At 41.5% G+C, this 17,303-nt stretch overlaps 1 non-coding gene across 1 annotated transcript; it reads right to left on the bottom strand.

Annotated features, from left to right (window-relative positions):
* Window positions 1-8,899: 8,899 nt before the first annotated feature.
* On the bottom strand, window positions 8,900-9,006 carry LOC126000114 (U6 spliceosomal RNA). Its single transcript, XR_007492479.1, has one exon. It is a non-coding gene; the product is annotated as a U6 spliceosomal RNA (small nuclear RNA).
* Window positions 9,007-17,303: the final 8,297 nt, after the last annotated feature.

Here is a 17,303-nt window from a genome sequence, read left to right as displayed (position 1 = left end):
ATATAGTATGTATAGATGCCTAGGCAGTTGTATGTGTTAGCAGGGAAACACAGGACATGTGTTAGCCAGGGAAAGAAGGGAATGCTAATTTTCCCCAAGTGCCATAGTGTTGTTTTCTCATTTCATACGATGTTGCAACTTTGTTTTTTTTTTTTCTTCTTTTGGTTTTTGGGTCACACCTGGCAGCACTCAGGAGTTACTTCTATCTCTACACTCAGAAATCGCTCCTGGTAGGTCAGGGAACCATATGGGACGCCGGGATTCAAACCACCGACCTTCTGCATGTGAGGCAAAGGCTTTACCTCCATGCTATCTCTCTGGCCCCAAGATGTTGCAACTCTGACCCAATGGAGAACACTAGAACCATGGCTCTTGTTTCATAATTTATATGATTAATTTCATTTAAAGTGATATCAAATTTCTATGACTAATACGATTCTAGCAGTTCAATTGCTGTCCCCAGCTTGAGTGAGGCAAGCATTAAAATCACTTTTGGGGGCCGGCGAGGTGGCGCTAGAGGTAAAGTGCCTGCCTTGCAAACGCTAGCGTAGGACGGACCTCGGTTCCATCCCCCAGCGTCCCATATGGTCCCCCCAAGCCAGGAGTAACCCCTGAGCATCAAATTGGTGTGGCCCCAAAAAACCACATGGTTCCACATGGGCTAAGTAGTACTTGTCTTGTCTTCTTTAGCTTCTTTTCTCTTTGAGATTCAATTCTCATCTTACTTCTCCCCTTAGATTATTTATTACGTTGTTTTATAATTATGCTGACAACTTCCAACTAGTAGTTTCCTCCTCATTCCTGGCCCCTAGATCTGATTGTATCTGCTGTATATGGCACGTAATAAGTACTAAGGAAATTTTTGTTGAGTGAAGGAAATGTGTCTTTTATGATACAGGCTTTGTCGAAATAAATGTTTTAATTTCCTATTGTACTGTGAGTCTCCATCCAAACCAGATCCACCTTTTTTCAGCCTCTGTCTAAATTATTGCTCTGGTCATAGGGTGATCTCTTTGCCCCCCTGACGCTAGCTCATTATTTGGGCTTTCTCAAGTTACCCTACCCTGGATATTTTAAAATTTCATCTGCTTGTTTCCTTAGAGCCCAGACTGAGGACTTAGTATGCTTTTTATTTAAAATTCAATTTTCAGGGGCCGGAGAGATAGCATTGGAGGTAGGGCGTTTGCCTTTCATGCAGAAGGATGATGGTTTGAATCCCAGCATCCCAGATGGTCTCCCAAGCCTGCCAGGAGCCATTTCTGTGCATAGAGCCAGCAGTAACTCCTGAGCGCTGCCGGGTTTGACACAAAAACCAAAAAGAAAAAAATTCAATTTTCAGCCTTATGAAAAAGTTTTATATATTTCTTTCTTTGGGGGAAGGCTAGAGAGGTGAACCATAACTGACAGTGCTCAGGGTTTACTCCTGTCTCTGCACTCAAGAATCTACTCATAGTGGGTTTGAGGGGATTATATTGGTCAGTCACTTGCAAGACAAGTGCCGTAACCACAGCATTATCACTCTGGCTCTACAGCCTTTCTTTCCTGCTTTGTGCTATACTACCTAGCTTCTAAATGGAGTGATTTCATTTCCTTGGAAAGACTTGGGGACTGAGTGGTGGAATAAGCAGTAGAGCATTTGCCTTGCTCGAGCTAACCCAGGAGGGAGCGCGGGCCCGTCTGATCCCCTGGTGTCCCGTATGGTCCCCAACCCAGGAGCGATTTCTGAGCACAGAGCCAGGAGTAACCCCTGAGTGTCACTGGGGGTGGCCCAAAAACCAAAAAAAAAATACTTTGTTTCCAAAGGATTTTCAACCTTGTGTTTTCTCACCAAACCATTAGCAGTAGTACAAAAATAATAGTGGAGGGTAGAGATAGGGATTGTGACCTTGCCTTGCATGCTGCTAAACATGGTCAGATCCTGAGCACTTACATACACATGGTCTCTTGAACCCTTCCAGGAATGACCCTGGAGCACAAAGCCAAGAATAGCCTCGGAGCTCTTTTAAAACCTTCATCCTCTCCAGAACAGCATTGGGTTTTTGTTTTGGTTTGGTTTTGGGGCCACACCCTGCATTGCTCAGGTGTTACTTCTGGCTCTGCACTCAGAAATCGCTCCTGGCAGGCCCGGAGGACCATAGAGGCTGCTGGGGATCGAACCTGGGTCCTTCTCTGTTGTCTGGCTGCATGCAAGGCAAACACGCTAGCTCTGTGCTATTGCTTTGGCCCCAGCACGGGATTTAAATTTAGAAGCCATTCAAACCCAGAGAGTAGCTCAATTTCTTCATCAGGAAAAACTTATGGTGGGGCAGAATTAGTAGGAAGATTAAGGATTTTCTGTAGCATGTGAGGCCATGTTTCAATTCCCAGCACCCCATATGCCCCAACCTCTACCTCAGCACTGTCTGGCTGGCCACCAGAGCACAGAGCCCAAAGTTTTCCCTAAACACTACAGGAAGTGACTAAACTTCCTCTCAGGGCCTTACCTCTCAGGGACCACACTACCTTTTTGTGAATTTAATGCTTAGGGCAGTGCTTTGCAAACTAATAAATGCTTATTTACAAGATGAATGTCCTGGATCCCCCCATTAGTGACTTTCCTCCACCCTCAATTTGCAAGAAACATTTATGCAGTCTCAAAGACTCTAGCCTTGGGCTCCTGCTGGGAGGGGAAGGCATTGTTCTTCCTAAAGTCTGCTTGTTGCCCTCAGGTCTTTTCCATCTGCTGTTTGGAGAGAGAGGAGGGGATCCCAGGGTTCCTCAAAAACATCTTTGTCAGGTGCTCTTAGATACTCTAGTTTCTACCTTCAGGTCTGTTTGTTTTTGCAGGTGGAAATAGTTCCCCTGGGGTCAGGAGAAAAAGCAACATTTCCAACCTCCTCTTCTCTTGCAGCAGAATGCCCAAGTCCCCAGCCGACAATTTTCAGGCATCATGTTTTAATATCCATTAGGGCCTGTTCCATAAAATATTGGAGCCGTGTCTCAGCAAATAAGTTACATTTTGCAGAGATTTCGTTTATTCCCAAAGTGCTGCTTGTTATTTACAGAGTCCAGAACTTCCCTCAGCTTTTTTCTTTTTTTTCTTTTCATTTTTTCATTTTTTAAAATAAAAGGGAAGGGGAGGGAGGGCATCTTTGCTCCTTATTTACAGACTTTGGGGTTTGCTTTGAAAGCTCCAGGGGGAGTTCTATAGCCATAACTTGGCCAGATGCTCAGTGTCATGTTTAAGCCACACTCAGCAGATGACCACAATGATGACTGTTATGATTATTACTGTTGCTTTGCTTTTTTTTTGTTTGTTTGTTTTTTGGGTCACACCTGGCACTGCTCAGGAGTTACTCCTGAGAAATCGCTCCTGGCAGGCTCGGGGGACCATATGGGATGCCGAGATTCGGTCCACCGTCATTCTGCATGCAAGGCAAACGCCCTACCTCCATGCTATCTCTCTGGCCCCTGTTGCTTTGCGTTGGATATATCTGGCACAGACTTTAGATGCATTCAACAATCTTTTTTCATGCTGGTGCTTGAGTAGTTGCCTATTTCTGGCTGAGCAATAGGACAACTTAGACTTATTATATTATATATATTATATTATATATTATATTTAATAATTCTATTATAGTTAATAAAAATATAAATATGTTTTATACATTTAACTTTAGACAATGCAATTTGCAATACTGTTGAATGGTAAGATTTCATGCAATTTTTCAGAATCATGCACCCTCCAGTCTTTACTTCCCCAAACTGTTGTTCTAGAGTCTCCCTCATCCTAGGTGTGTTAGCTGCTTCTGTAGGCCCCGAGAATAGATTTTTCTTAAAAACTTTTTCCACTCCTGGCTCCTTTTCACCCGAATAAGGCAATATAGGCAAATGCTGCGAGAAACACCTCAGGCCCATTCTGCATTAGATTTTGTTTGTTTGTTTTTGGGCCACACCCGGTGACCCTCAGGGCTTCCTCCTGGCTCTGGCTTGGGGGCAATATGGGACTCCTGGGATCTAACCAAGGTCCTTCCTAAGTCAACCATGTGCAAGGCAATCACCCTGCGGTTGTGCCATGGCTCAATCCAGCCCCTGCATTAGATTTTTGAACTGGACTTTTGGTAGTTACACACTTAGACACCTTTTACTATTGCTAGATTTTTCTTCTTTGCATTGCTCCACTATTTAAGAGGGTAGGCCTTAGAGAAATTCCTGTACAGATTCTACATAATTGATCTTACCACAATAGATATTCTGTTAGTAAAAATCTTATTGACTTTTACAGACACACAAACATTTAACGTCTCGCAGAACAAGAGTTGATAAAGCTCTAATAAGTGTTCAAAAAGCTAAAAATATTTGACCTTAAAAGGCAAAAAAAACTTTCAACATTCTTTTTTGTGTTGTAGAAATTGAAGGGAGGGTGGGCTTAAGACATGTATGTCTGTTCAACCATTGAGCCACACATCCCTGACCATGTTTAAAAGGTTGCTAAAGAGATAGTGTGAACTAATCTCTAGGATTATTACATGTAAAACCTAAAGTACTTATTATCTAAAATTACAATTTTTTTTCTGGTCCCTAGAGAAGTTACCTCAATACCCCAAAATAGAATGTGACCTTATTACTTTCTCTTCCAAGGTTACAGGAAATTTCTAATTTATTTCTATCCATTTTTTAAATTATCTTATCAGTCTCTTCCATTCAGTTTTTGGCCTATTAGCGAAGACATTGAAAATTTTCTTTCTCCTGAACTTACATTTCATTTCTTTCTCAGGGACTTCACTTCCTTTGGTGTTACCAACTCCTGCTGTATTTTTCAATCTTACTTTTAATTAATGTCCCTTTGGATTTTGAGCTCCTTACTCATTTTCAGAGTCATAGAAAAATGTACAGGGTAATTTGAGGATACAGCAGATGTTGAGCTCTGGAAGGTTTTTGTAGACGACTAAACTATGGAGACACTTAAAATCCCCTGCAGATGAAGACTAACTGTTTCACCTACAAAGTGATTTATTTCCATGGCTCTTTGGAAGAAGCCAGGATCGGTTTACAAGGGCTCAGCTTACTCAGCTGAAGGGCTAATCTCCTCTATTAACATGTAGTTTCTGCTGAATTTTATCTTCCTCTTATTAATTTTTCTTGTGCACTCCTCTTATAGTTTCTGAGGATGAGTCAAACCAAGAACATTAACAGTTAGTCCAAACACAGACACTTACTGAAGTGCTATTAGATATTTGATGACTGACTGGTGCGATGAAAAAAAGAGCTGCCAGTCTAAACTGCCTTCCATAATGACTGCAGTGTAACTAGAGAGACTGAATGGTAAAATACATAATTCTATGATACAACACAAATGAGTAGTTTTCATTTAAGATAGCCTCTTCCGGTGGTCCTTTGTAATGCATTTTTATGTGTAACTTTGTTCTGCATATAAAGTTGCTGTACCTATTCTTGCTCAAACAGAGAAAGAAGATATATTGAATATATTCAGTGAAGAGTCCTTAAGATTAAGGGTAGGAAAGTTAGAACTTATGAAATGATATTTGAACTTATGAAATAATAGCATTACGGAGTGTTTATGAATATGAAATTATACTGTTGATTTGCAGTATAAGTTAGTAGACTTGTCTCTTTAGAGTAGAGCGTTAATATAAAGGCTAAAAAAGATAAGTTCAGGGTCGAAGAGATAGCGCAGCGGTAGGGTGTTTGCTTTGCACGCAGCTGATCCAGGACAGAAGGTGGTTCAAATCCCATATGGTCAACATCCCATATGGTCTCCTGTGCCTGCCAGGAGCAATTTCTGAGTGCAGAGCCAGGAGTAACCCCTGAGCAACACTGGGTGTGACCCAAAGACAAATACAACAAACAACAAAAAAAGAGAGGGTGAGTTCAGCTATGCATCAGATTTTTTTAAATTGTTGATATAGATCTCAAGTTTTTGATCTATGTTCAGGGGTCCCTGTAACTATTGTCAGGGGACATTGTTATGTCTATTGAGCTCTCTCTCCAGCCCTGGAACAGAATTTGGGGGTGCATTTTGACCCACACCTACCTGTATTCAAAGGCTAACTCCTATGTCTATGCTCAGGAATCACTCCTGGTAGCTCTCAGGAAGCTATAAAAGACATTGGGGATAGAATCTTGATTAGCAACATATCAAACAAGTGCCTTACCTTCTGTACTATCTTTCCAACATGCTCGAAACAGATTTTTTTTTTGGTTTTTGGGTCACACCCGGCAGTGCTCAGGGGTTACTCCTGGCTGTCTGCTCAGAAATATCTCCTGGCAGGCACGGGGGACCATATGGGACACCGGGATTCGAACCAACCACCTTTGGTCCTGGATCGGCTGCTTGCAAGGCAAACGCCACTGTGCTATCTCTCCGGGCCCTGAAACAGATTTTTGAGGAACTTGAATGTCAACTAGAACAAACAGAATTTGTTCATTTCAATGTTGGGGAGACTGTTGAAAATGTTGCTTTTTATCGTCCGATCCAAGACATTGTCCGTAGTGCCAACACACTTTTCACACAGTCTCTGTTGTTGGTATCATGGTTCTGTATTAAAGATTCTGGAATCTGCATATCCTACATTGAAGTCATGATGTGGAGTGTCTTCTCGTTTCACCTCACCATGAAAGGGCAACGCAGGAAGCCCTGTCCTGTAAGCAGGTCGTTGTTGTTAAGTCTTGGATCGGACGATAACTTGCCTGAAGCCTAGAGTTGGTCTTATGCCAGGAAACTTCAGGGGTAGGATCTCTTTGTATTTAGGCCAAGGTTATTCCTTTCCATTCCTCTCATATTTTGGTGGGCCTATTCAAACAACAATTGCCACTCTAACACCGATTTTACTGTGCTCCTTTGACTCTAATCCTTAAAATGCACCCACTTAAAATTTGAGGTTAACTTAAGCTAATATGCATGTACATGGAAATGTAAAAAATACTATGCCTCTAATGTTTAAGGAGTTACGTAAGTTTTATGGCTTTAGATTGCCTTGTGTGCTGTTAAGAAATATTATAATGTGCTACAATCTGGGGACTTGAGGGACAAAGTAATTGTACATGGATTCTGTTTTATTTATCTTAACGTTCTTTGGCTGAAAGTTCAAAGTTAAGATATCAGCAAGGGGACTTCTTCTGAGAATTATGTTATGGATGATTGTCCTTCCACTGTAACTTTACCTTGTCCTCTTTCTTTGCATCTTTTGTTCTCATAATTCAAAATAAAACATTATAAAAAAAAAGAAAATGTTGCTTTTTTTGTTTGCTTGTTTTTTGTTTTTTGTTTTTGGGCCACACCCGGAGATGCTCAGGGGTTACTCCTGGCTGCTCAGAAATAGCTCCTGGCAGGCACGGGGACCATATGGGACAACGGGATTCGAATCAACCACCTTTGGTCTTGGATCGGCTGCTTGCAAGGCAAACGCCGCTGTGCTATCTCTCCGGGCCTGAAAATGTTGCTTTATAAACAGTAAACTGATGCTGATATTTCAGTATACATACTGAAGAAAGCATGTATACGGAAGAGCAGGAGGAAGTAAATTAAAACCAAAGAAAGTCGATGCCAAGAGTATACATTCATTAGTTCTATGCAGTTCTCTTTGGTGCATAAATACTATTTAGCATAGGGCCAAGCCTGACAGTTACTAAGTTTGGCTTTGTTGTCTATTTAAGCAATCCCTTAATATTATCTTAACCTTGGAATACATTATATTTTTCAATCTGTCTACACACCAATCTTGGGTCAAGAGCAAGTCGCTTGTGCTAAGAAGCTAAGACCAAGTGCTGGAATGATATTACTGCTGGTAGGGTGCTTTCCTTGCATCGGATCAACCTAGGTTCAATACCCAGAATCCCAAATTATGGTCACCCAAGACTCACCAAGAGTGATCTCTGAACACAGAGTCAGGAGTTGACCCTGAGTATGGTTCAAAAAACAAAACAAAACAAAACCCCAAAAGAAGGCTAGGCCAGCCAATGACAAAGACCACAAAAGTATGTTCATAAAGATAGTGCAAGGGTTAAGACTCTTGCATTGCACAACTATTACCATGGTTTGGTCCCTTGCTCCATATAGGATCATTAATACCAGGAGTGAGCCCTGAGTTCAGAATGGTGTGCTTCAACACCCTCCCCCAATATCCTCACAAAAGTGTTTGAAAGATTCTGAAAATTTCTCTCTCTACCTGTGAAGAACGGTTCTTGATCAGTTATTGAGGATTTAGAAGTCAAAATGTTTAATGACTTCACTGAGAAACAAGGGAAAACATTGACTCAAGATTCCCAAATCAGGGGCGGGCAAGGTGGCGTGAGAGGTAAGGTGTCTGCCTTGCAAGCACTAGCCAAGGAAGGACCGTGGTTTCATCCCCCGGCATCCCATATGGTCCCCCCAAGCCAGGGTCAATTTCTGAGGGCTTAGCTAGGAGTAACCCCTGAGCATCAAACGGGTGTGGCCAAAAAAAAGATTCCCAAATCAGGGGCCGGAGAGATAGCACAGCGGTAAGGCATTTGCCTTGCATGCGAAAGAACGGTGGGTTGAATCCTGGCATCCCATATGGTCCTCCAAGTCTGCCAGGAGCGATTTCTGAGCATAGAGCCAGGAGTAGCCTCTGAGTGCTGCTGGGTGTGACCCAAAAACAAAACAAAACAAAACGATTCCCAAATCAGTATTACTTCCATTTGTTGCATCTATTGTAAGATACTTGCTTAAATTCTCTGCATATCCTATAAGCACTTCAAAATTCACATGTATAAAAACAAAATAAATCACAAAATCTTCCCTTACCACCCACATCCAATAAGTAATTAAAACAATGCAAATTGTTGTTCATTTTCCATTTCTTTTTTTTTCAGGTCTAGAAAAGTGTTTTATTAGAGCGGTGATTAATCGAACAAGCCGAATCCCATGTCATCATCAAAAAATATGGAACGCTTCACGAATTTGCGTGTCATCCTTGCGCAGGGGCCATGCTAATCTTCTCTGTATCGTTCCAATTTTAGTATATGTGTTGCCGAAGCGAGCACTCATTTTCCATTCCTACTCTTATTTTTAGGGCCTTATTACCTTTGTGCTTGAGTGGCCTTTTTCTCCCATCCTATTCTGCAGTATCTTATATACACCAAAGGAGAGGCATGTTATTGAAACACCAATTTAATCTGGGAACTTTATTAAAAAGTCTATTACTATCCCTTACTCTCTTAGGGATAAAACCCAAACCCACATCTTGGCTCATAAATCTCCTAACTTATTTCACTCATCTTTCTAACTCTGGCCTTGTTTTCTACTTAGGCAAGTTATATTTTCCTTATGCTCTTGTACTTTGTACATAGTATGTCATATGCAAATTTTCTTTCTCCCTTATCCTGTTCTTGCTCTTTGTCCCCTGTGTTACTTTATTTACTATCTTATTTATTTACTATTTGTCTTTTGAGGCTCAACTTAGCTTTTATCTCCTAATGAAACTGTTCTTAGTTCTCTACTTGTGAATTAGATAGGTGTTCCTTTTCCTCTTGGGCCTCTGTGGTAATCAATATATGCTTCTTATATAAAAATAATCAAATTGTAAAGAACTATTAAAATTCCTCTAGAAAATGGGCTGCTTGAGGGAAAGATTTATATATTTTTATCAATTATATCTAAATATAGAAAATCCTTTGAAGAATTTGATATTGGAATAAATGAAAGAATGAATTTATAGATTTCACAAAAATATATAATATATATACTTGATTCCTTCTGAAGAGGTTTGATAGTTACTGAGAAGACAAAGAATGATGCTGACATAAGATTGAATATATAAATGCAATATTAGGGGAGGAGGGTTGGCAGTTGTCTGGCTTCCGTTTCCCTTTTTGGTTCTGAAGGCTAGCTCTTTCCAGGCATGGGGTTTGTGTAGGCCCCAGGCAGGAGGCCTCTCCCTAGCTTGGGGGGTGCTGGGAGGCTTGGCAGGGCCCCCAACCGTCCCCGTCATTCTCCCCTGGACTCCAGGCCTTCCCTGGGCACTGGCCCAGGTGGTCAGAAGGTGGGTGCCAGGTGGACTCTATAGGGGTACTCAGGCTTCCTCCCCCTCTCCCAACACTTGGGGAAGGGGCACAGGGAGGAGGGCGGGAAAATTTTTAAAAAATGCAATATTAATATATGGACCATTTGGGGATGCCATGATCAAAGAAATTGGTTGCACAAAAGCTACAACTTCTGTTTCAACAAGAAAGAATTCAATTTATTTAGGAAAAACATCTGACTTGCTGGAAACAAAAAATTAGCAGACTCTTGGAAATTAGATAATAGGTATTACAGCTTATTTTTGAAGGAAAATTGAAAATGCTTGCAAAGAGATGACTTCCACAAGATTGTGAATTAAATTATCATCAACTACCATCACCTTCCAGTGATTCTATGATGTTTAATGTGATTTTATAAGACAATCTATATAATATTCTATGAATGTAGAATTTGACCTTAAATCACTGACTAGATGGAAGACTTGTAGGAAATAGATTTTAAATATTGGAGGGCATGGACATGCAATTCTAATTTCTTTTTTTTGTGTTTTTTTTTGGGCCACACCCATTTGATGCTCAGGGGTTACTCCTGGCTAAGCGCTCAGAAATCACCCCTAGCTTGAGGGACCATATGGGACGCCGGGGGATGGAACCGCGGTCCTTCCTTGGCTAGTGCTTGCAAGGCAGACACCTTACCTCTAGTGCCACCTCACCGGCCCCTCAATTCTAATTTCTTGCTTGTTATTAGGCCTCACATACTGGGCCTAACTTCTGCCTTTTCATTCAAGGCTCATTGCTGGTGGGCTCCAGAAATGATGTGGTGTTCGGAGGCTTGAACTTGGGTTAGCGCTATGCAAGGCAAGTACCTTGCCTACATTTCTATCCATCTGGTCTCTGATGTGCTAATTTCTTTTTTTTTTTTTTTTTTTTGGTTTTTGGGCCACACCCGTTTGACGCTCAGGGGTTACTCCTGGCTATGTGCTCAGAAATCGCCCCTGGCTTGGGGGGGGACCATATGGGACGCCGGGGGATCGAACCGCGGTCCTTCCTTGGCTAGCGCTTGCAAGGCAGACACCTTACCTCCAGCGCCACCTACCCGGCCCCTGATGTGCTAATTTCTGAGTAATCTTATAAGGTTAAAGGCAGAACCTCATATAAACAGATGTGTTCTTTAAAATTTGTAACCTGTTTAATGAGGCAGTGTGGTTTAGTAAAAGAATATTTAATGAGTCAAATTTGAGTTTTTTGGGGGGGGCACATCTGGTCATGTTCAGAACTTGCTTTTGGCTCTGCGCTTAGGAATCAGGGCCCAGAGGACCATATGGGGGTGTTGCTTGCAAAGCAAATATCTTATCTGATGCTATCATTCCTGTTCCTAAATTAGCAATAGACATGCATTGGAACTAATGTTTGTTTGTTGTTTTTGGTTTTTGGATTTTGTTTTTTTTGGTTTTGGGGTCACACCCAGCAGCACTCGGGGGTTACTCCTGGCTCTACGCTCAGAAAACTCTCCTGGCAGGCTCAGGGGATCATATGAGATGCCGGGATTTGAACCACCGTCCTGCATGCAAGGCAAATGCACTACCTTCATGCTATCTCTATGGCCCCCTGGAACTACTGTTGATGTCTTTTTTTTGGGCCACACCTGGCAGTGCTCCCAACTGCCATATTTTTTGATGGTAGGCCTGGTTCTTTTGTCTACATAAACTACAGTAATCCCAGGCTTTTGTCCTTTCCTCACCTTCCTTCCTTCCTTCCTTCCTTCCTTCCTTCCTTCCTTCCTTCCTTCCTTCCTTCCTTCCTTCCTTCCTTCCTTCCTTCCTTCCTTCCTTCCTTCCTTCCTTCCTTCCTTCCTTCCTTCCTTCCTTCCTTCCTTCCTTCCTTCCTTTCTCTTTCATTTGTTTTTGGGTCACACCCAGCAGCACTCAGGGATTACTTCTGGCTCTATGCTCAGAAATAACTCCTGGCAGGCTCAGGGGACCATATGGAATGCCGGGATTCGAACCACCAACCTTTGGCATGCAAGACAAATGTCTTACCTCTATGCTATCTCTCCGGCCCCATGAGATGATATCTCATTGTTGTTTTGATTTCATCTTCCTGATGATTAGTGATGTGGAGCAATTTTTCATGTGCCTTTTAGTCATCTGCATTTCTTCTTTGAGGAATTGTCTGTTCATTTCTTAATTTTTATGCATGTCACTCTCTGGTGTGAAATTATATCTCAGTGTGGGTTTGATTTGCATCTCCATGATTACTAATGATGAAGATCAATATTCTTGTGCCTTTTGGCCATTTGTATTTTTTCTTTGAGGAAACTTATCTTCATATATTCTCCCCATTTTTTGATGGGGTTAATTTTTCCTTGTTAAATCCTATTAGAGTCTTCACAAGGTATTTTCTTCTCTTTCTCTTTCTCCCTTTGTCTCTCCCTATCCATTCTTTGAAATATACGGTAATACTATATTAGTGCATACCTGAATGACCTTATGTATTCTTGATCACATCTGCAGTCACTCCATTCATAAGGTTCCATTCATAGATTCTGGGTAGTTAATATTTCAATATAAATTCAAAGCAATTCAACCCAACAGGACCAAAATGAACCTAGGTCCCTAACAACACTTCCTAGTTATTAAGTTTGAAGATGTAGTCTCTTGTCAAGTTTTACTTCAGGCTTGATTCTACAATGGTCAAACTCTCGCTTCCTTATTCTGTCATTCATCTAACATTCTTTTTGTAGGGAAATATACATATAGTTTTCTTCTAATACTCGTCTGTTAAGATCTTTTTTTGTGTGTGTGTGTGGTTTTTGGGTCACAACCAGCAGTGCTCAGGGGTTATTCCTGGCTCCAGGCTCAGAAATTGCTCCTGGCAGGCATGGGGGACCATTTGGGATGCCGGAATTTGAACTGATGACCTTCTGCATGAAAGGCAAACGCCTTACCTCCATGCTATCTCTCCGGCCCCGTCTTTTAAGATCTTACCAACTTGGACAAATTGTATGTCCATCCCTATTGTGTCAGGTTTTCACACTTTTTTTTGGTTTTTGGGTCACACCTGGCGACACTCAGGGGTTACTCCTGGCTATACGCTCAGAAATCGCTCCTGGCAGGCTTAGGGGACCATATGGGATGCCTGGATTTGAACCAATGACCTTCTGCATGCAAGGCAAACACTTTACCTCCATACTATCTCTCCAGCCCCTACACTTTCTTTTTGAAAGTGCTCTTTAAATATTTTTAGTGTGACTATACATTTATTTTTCTAGTTTGCAAATATTCGTGGTTGTGAAAGGAATGTTCTTGAAGATGAAAGTATTGAGTTGCTGATAAAAGTAGAAGAAAAGTACTTCAATCCTATCTACTGATTTGACATACCTAGCTAATATGGTTGTATTACTTCAGATTCTTTATATCCTATCTCAAACCAGGGTCTATGGATTGCTACATTCACCCTTCCCAACTTTTTAGCTTCTATTAAAGTCTCTGGTTCTTTATTGGTAAATGAGAAAATCTAATGGGAGCAGCATTTTCAGGCTAGGAACTACAGACTAACTGAAATTTATAGGCTTGCAAGCATATGTACACTTCTATTATTTCTTATGAATCATATAATAACTCACCACAAACTTGGAGACTTAAAACAATGAAAGTAACTCTTTGTTTCTTTCTGTCTCTCTATCACTATCTCTGTTTCTCTGTCCCCTACCTACCTTGCCAGAAGTACTAAATCAGGGTGTCAGCAGAATCGAATTCCCTCCAGAGAATCTAGGGGAAATTTTATTCCTGGCCTCTTGGAACTACTGATCACTGCCAGCATTCCTTGATTTGTAGCCACACTCCTCCCTCCTTCTTCACATGGCATTTTCCTTTTCTGTCTCTTTGATCCTATGGACCTTGTCCTTGGATTTCAGGCTCAATTTGGTAATCCAGAATTAGCTCTTATATCACAATACTTAAATCACATCTGCAGAGATTTATTTTTTCAAAATCACTTTCACAGGACTTGGAAGTTAAGACAAACATATTTTAGTGAGTTACTGTTTTAACTCATTTGTATTGCACCCCCCCACTGTGGGTAGTGAAATATATATACATGTATGTGTGTATCAGATTCTTATGGTCTGTGCTAGAGTTAAATGTGTGGTCAACAGAGGCCTTTGTAATAGTTCCCATTTGTATCTGTTCTCATTGCTTGCTTTTTTTTCCCTCCCCCTGGGGGAGAGGTTTGTTTGGATCTCAATAAAGGGGAGGCAGGAAGGCTGGAGATGGGGGCTATCATCTTGGCTTGTGGTTCCATGTATGGAGCAACTGGCTTGTGGGTGAACAGCTTACTTAGTGGATTTTTCCTTGCCTGCTAAAACCTTCATATCTGTGTGGATTATTTATTGCAGAGTACTACAACCAGACCAACACCCCCTGTCATCCCTCCTTGGGGACAGTGGAATAATCAATCTGCACTCCTTCAGTCATACATCTGTAAAGTCACTTTACTTTTTCCTTCCAACATTTTGAGTTAATTAACACAAGTACCCTTCATTATATCAACCCTGACCCTCAGGTGATTTATGTTAAACTCTGGCTAATAAAAGTGGTAGGGAAGGCAACAAAAAAGGAAGCTTGGCTGACTCAATAAAGTCCAAGGCACTGCTCCACAACTCCTTGCTGAAAATGCCTTTTCACCTCTAACTCTGATTTCTTCTGCTAAACTGCAAGCTGAGACCCTACAGAATGGTGCCTGAACATGGACTCTAGCAGAGTGTCGTTACAAATAACCCTCCTTTTTTGTTGCCTTATGCTGCTTTGGGGTATATACCAACATTTTTCAAGATGAACTGAACATGGTATATCTGTTAAAAATTCTCCCATGTTGGGGCCGGAGAGATAGCATGGAGGTAAGGCGTTTGCCTTTCATGCAAGAGGTCATCGGTTCGAATCCCGGCGCCCCATATGGTCCCCTGTGCCTGCCAGGAGCAATTTCTGAGCCTGGAGCCAGGAATAACCCCTGAGCACTGCCAGGTGTGACCCAAAAACCAAAAAAAAAAAATTCTCCCATGCAACATGCCCCAAGAGTGAGAACCGTGTCTCAGATGCTGGTGCCCACTACCTTTTTCAGAATGCACTTTGTGAGAGGTTACCGTATAACCAGCTGTAGACAATTCAGGGCACTGATCAACTGTGGATGTGTTGATGTCTGTCCATGCTGTAAGCAAAACATTTTCTCTATCCTTCTAATACTTTTGTTGGCCTTGGACTGTTCTCCTCTGTGTGTGTGTGTGTGTGTGTGTGTGTGTGTGTGTGTGTGTGTGTGTGTGTGTGTGTGAGTACATGACTTAAACACAACAATGAACAATTTTGTAATCATGTGCTTAAATAAAGTAATTACTGAAAAACAGATTTCTAGAAACTAAGAAGAATGAAGACATGATTAGCAGAATTTAAAGGACACAGAAGAAACTGTATTAAGGGTAAGGATTATGGGGCCACATGATTTCCAGCTGCCAGAGACTGGATTTCATCAGCATTCCTGCTGGTGATCCTGCCTGCTTCAGAGCTGCCTGAGACTGGATTTCATCTGAGTTCCTGCAGGCGATCCTGTCTGCTTCAGAGGTGAATGTCAATTTTCTGGGTGACCCTGGAGACCACAATGAAGGTTTTGGAGGCTTCAAGCTGTTTCACCTTTGTCAGTAAGAGGATGGGAAGCCCCAACCATCTGAGGGGATTACCCATTTCAGACTAGGATTAAAGTTCTAAAGGATTTCTGGGAACTCAGATGCCAGCACCCCTATCTGCCTGTCGTCTGTGCTGTGCTGCATTTTCGGCCTGATATCATCCTGTGTGTGGCTCATCTATGGAGGGCTCGCCTTCCCTGGAGCCTTCCCTGGAGGTGAGTTTACATGCCCAGAAAAGGAGGAGCCAGAGGAGCGGCCGCTCAGCTTCTCTTCGTTGCTGTGCATATCATTTAGCCAATGAATACAACCACAACACATAGAAAAACCCACAATACAAGTGTGACAATGGGGAAACAATGCAGGCCAGCACCAGACATAGAGAATGACGATGGCAACTCTGATGACTTGAACATGACCAACCAACTAGTCAGTCTCTCAGATAAGGAGTTTAGAGTCGCAATATGGAAGATGTTTAAAGAACTCAAAGAAAGTATAGAAGAGAACACTAATAAGAATCAAGAGAATATGAAGATAGAAATCAGAAAACTCCAAACTGAAATTTCAGGTCAAATATCAGGTCTGAAAAACTCAGTAGATGAAGTAAAGGAAAACATGGTTGAGCTTTCCCACGGGTTAACAGCAGCTGAGGATAGAATTAGTACACTGGAAGATGAGAAGAATAACAATTCCATACAGCAGAAGAAATTGGAAAAAAAGCCTTAAAGCAAATGATCAAACAATGGAAAAATTACTCAAAGAATGGGAACAAATGAAAATAGAAGTCTATGATAAGCTCAACAGAAACAACTTAAGAATCATTGGAGTCCCAGAGACCTAGGAAGAAAATCTCCAGGAAGAATCAACGGTCAAGAACATCATTAAAGAGAAACTACTAGAGCTAAAGAATACATGTGATCAAATCCTGCATGCCCAAAGAGTACCAACTAAAAGAGACCCCAGAACAAACACCCCAAGACACATCCTAATCACAATGACAAATCCCACAGATAGAGACAGAATTCTGAAAGCAGCAAGATCGAAAAGAGAAATTACATTCAAGGGAACATCCTTGAGATTTACTGCAGACCTGTCACCGGAAACACTCAAGGCCAGAAGGCAGTGGTGGGACATAGTGACAAAACTCAATGAAATAAATGCTTCGCCTAGAATACTGTACCCAGCAAAACTCACTTTCAGGTTTGAAGGAACAATACATGGTTTCACAGACAAACAACAGCTCAGAAACTTTACAGACTCAAAACCATTCTTTAAAGAAAAACTGAATGGCCTACTTTAAGACAAGACTGACCAACAGACACACCAAACTCCGATATAAAAATGGCACCAACTCCCAGGACAATTCTTTATCTCAATGTCAATGGACTAAATGCACCAGTTAAGAGACACAGAGTGGCTAAATGGGTCAAAAAACTCAATCCAACCTTCTGCTGCCTACAAGAAACACACCTGAATAGTCAGAACAAACATAGACTCAAATTAAAAGGCTGGAAGAAAATCATCCAAGCAAACAACACCCATAGAAAAGCTGGAGTGGCCATACTAATATCAGATGATGCAAAATTTATACTTAGGAAAGTTGTAATGGACAAAGATGGACATTTTGTATTAATCAAGATATATGTAC

This window comes from Suncus etruscus, chromosome X, assembly GCF_024139225.1.
Source record: "Suncus etruscus isolate mSunEtr1 chromosome X, mSunEtr1.pri.cur, whole genome shotgun sequence".
NCBI lineage: Eukaryota > Metazoa > Chordata > Mammalia > Eulipotyphla > Soricidae > Suncus > Suncus etruscus.
The sequence above is the reverse complement of the archived record's forward strand: the minus strand, read 5'-3'. Positions and strand labels throughout refer to the sequence as shown.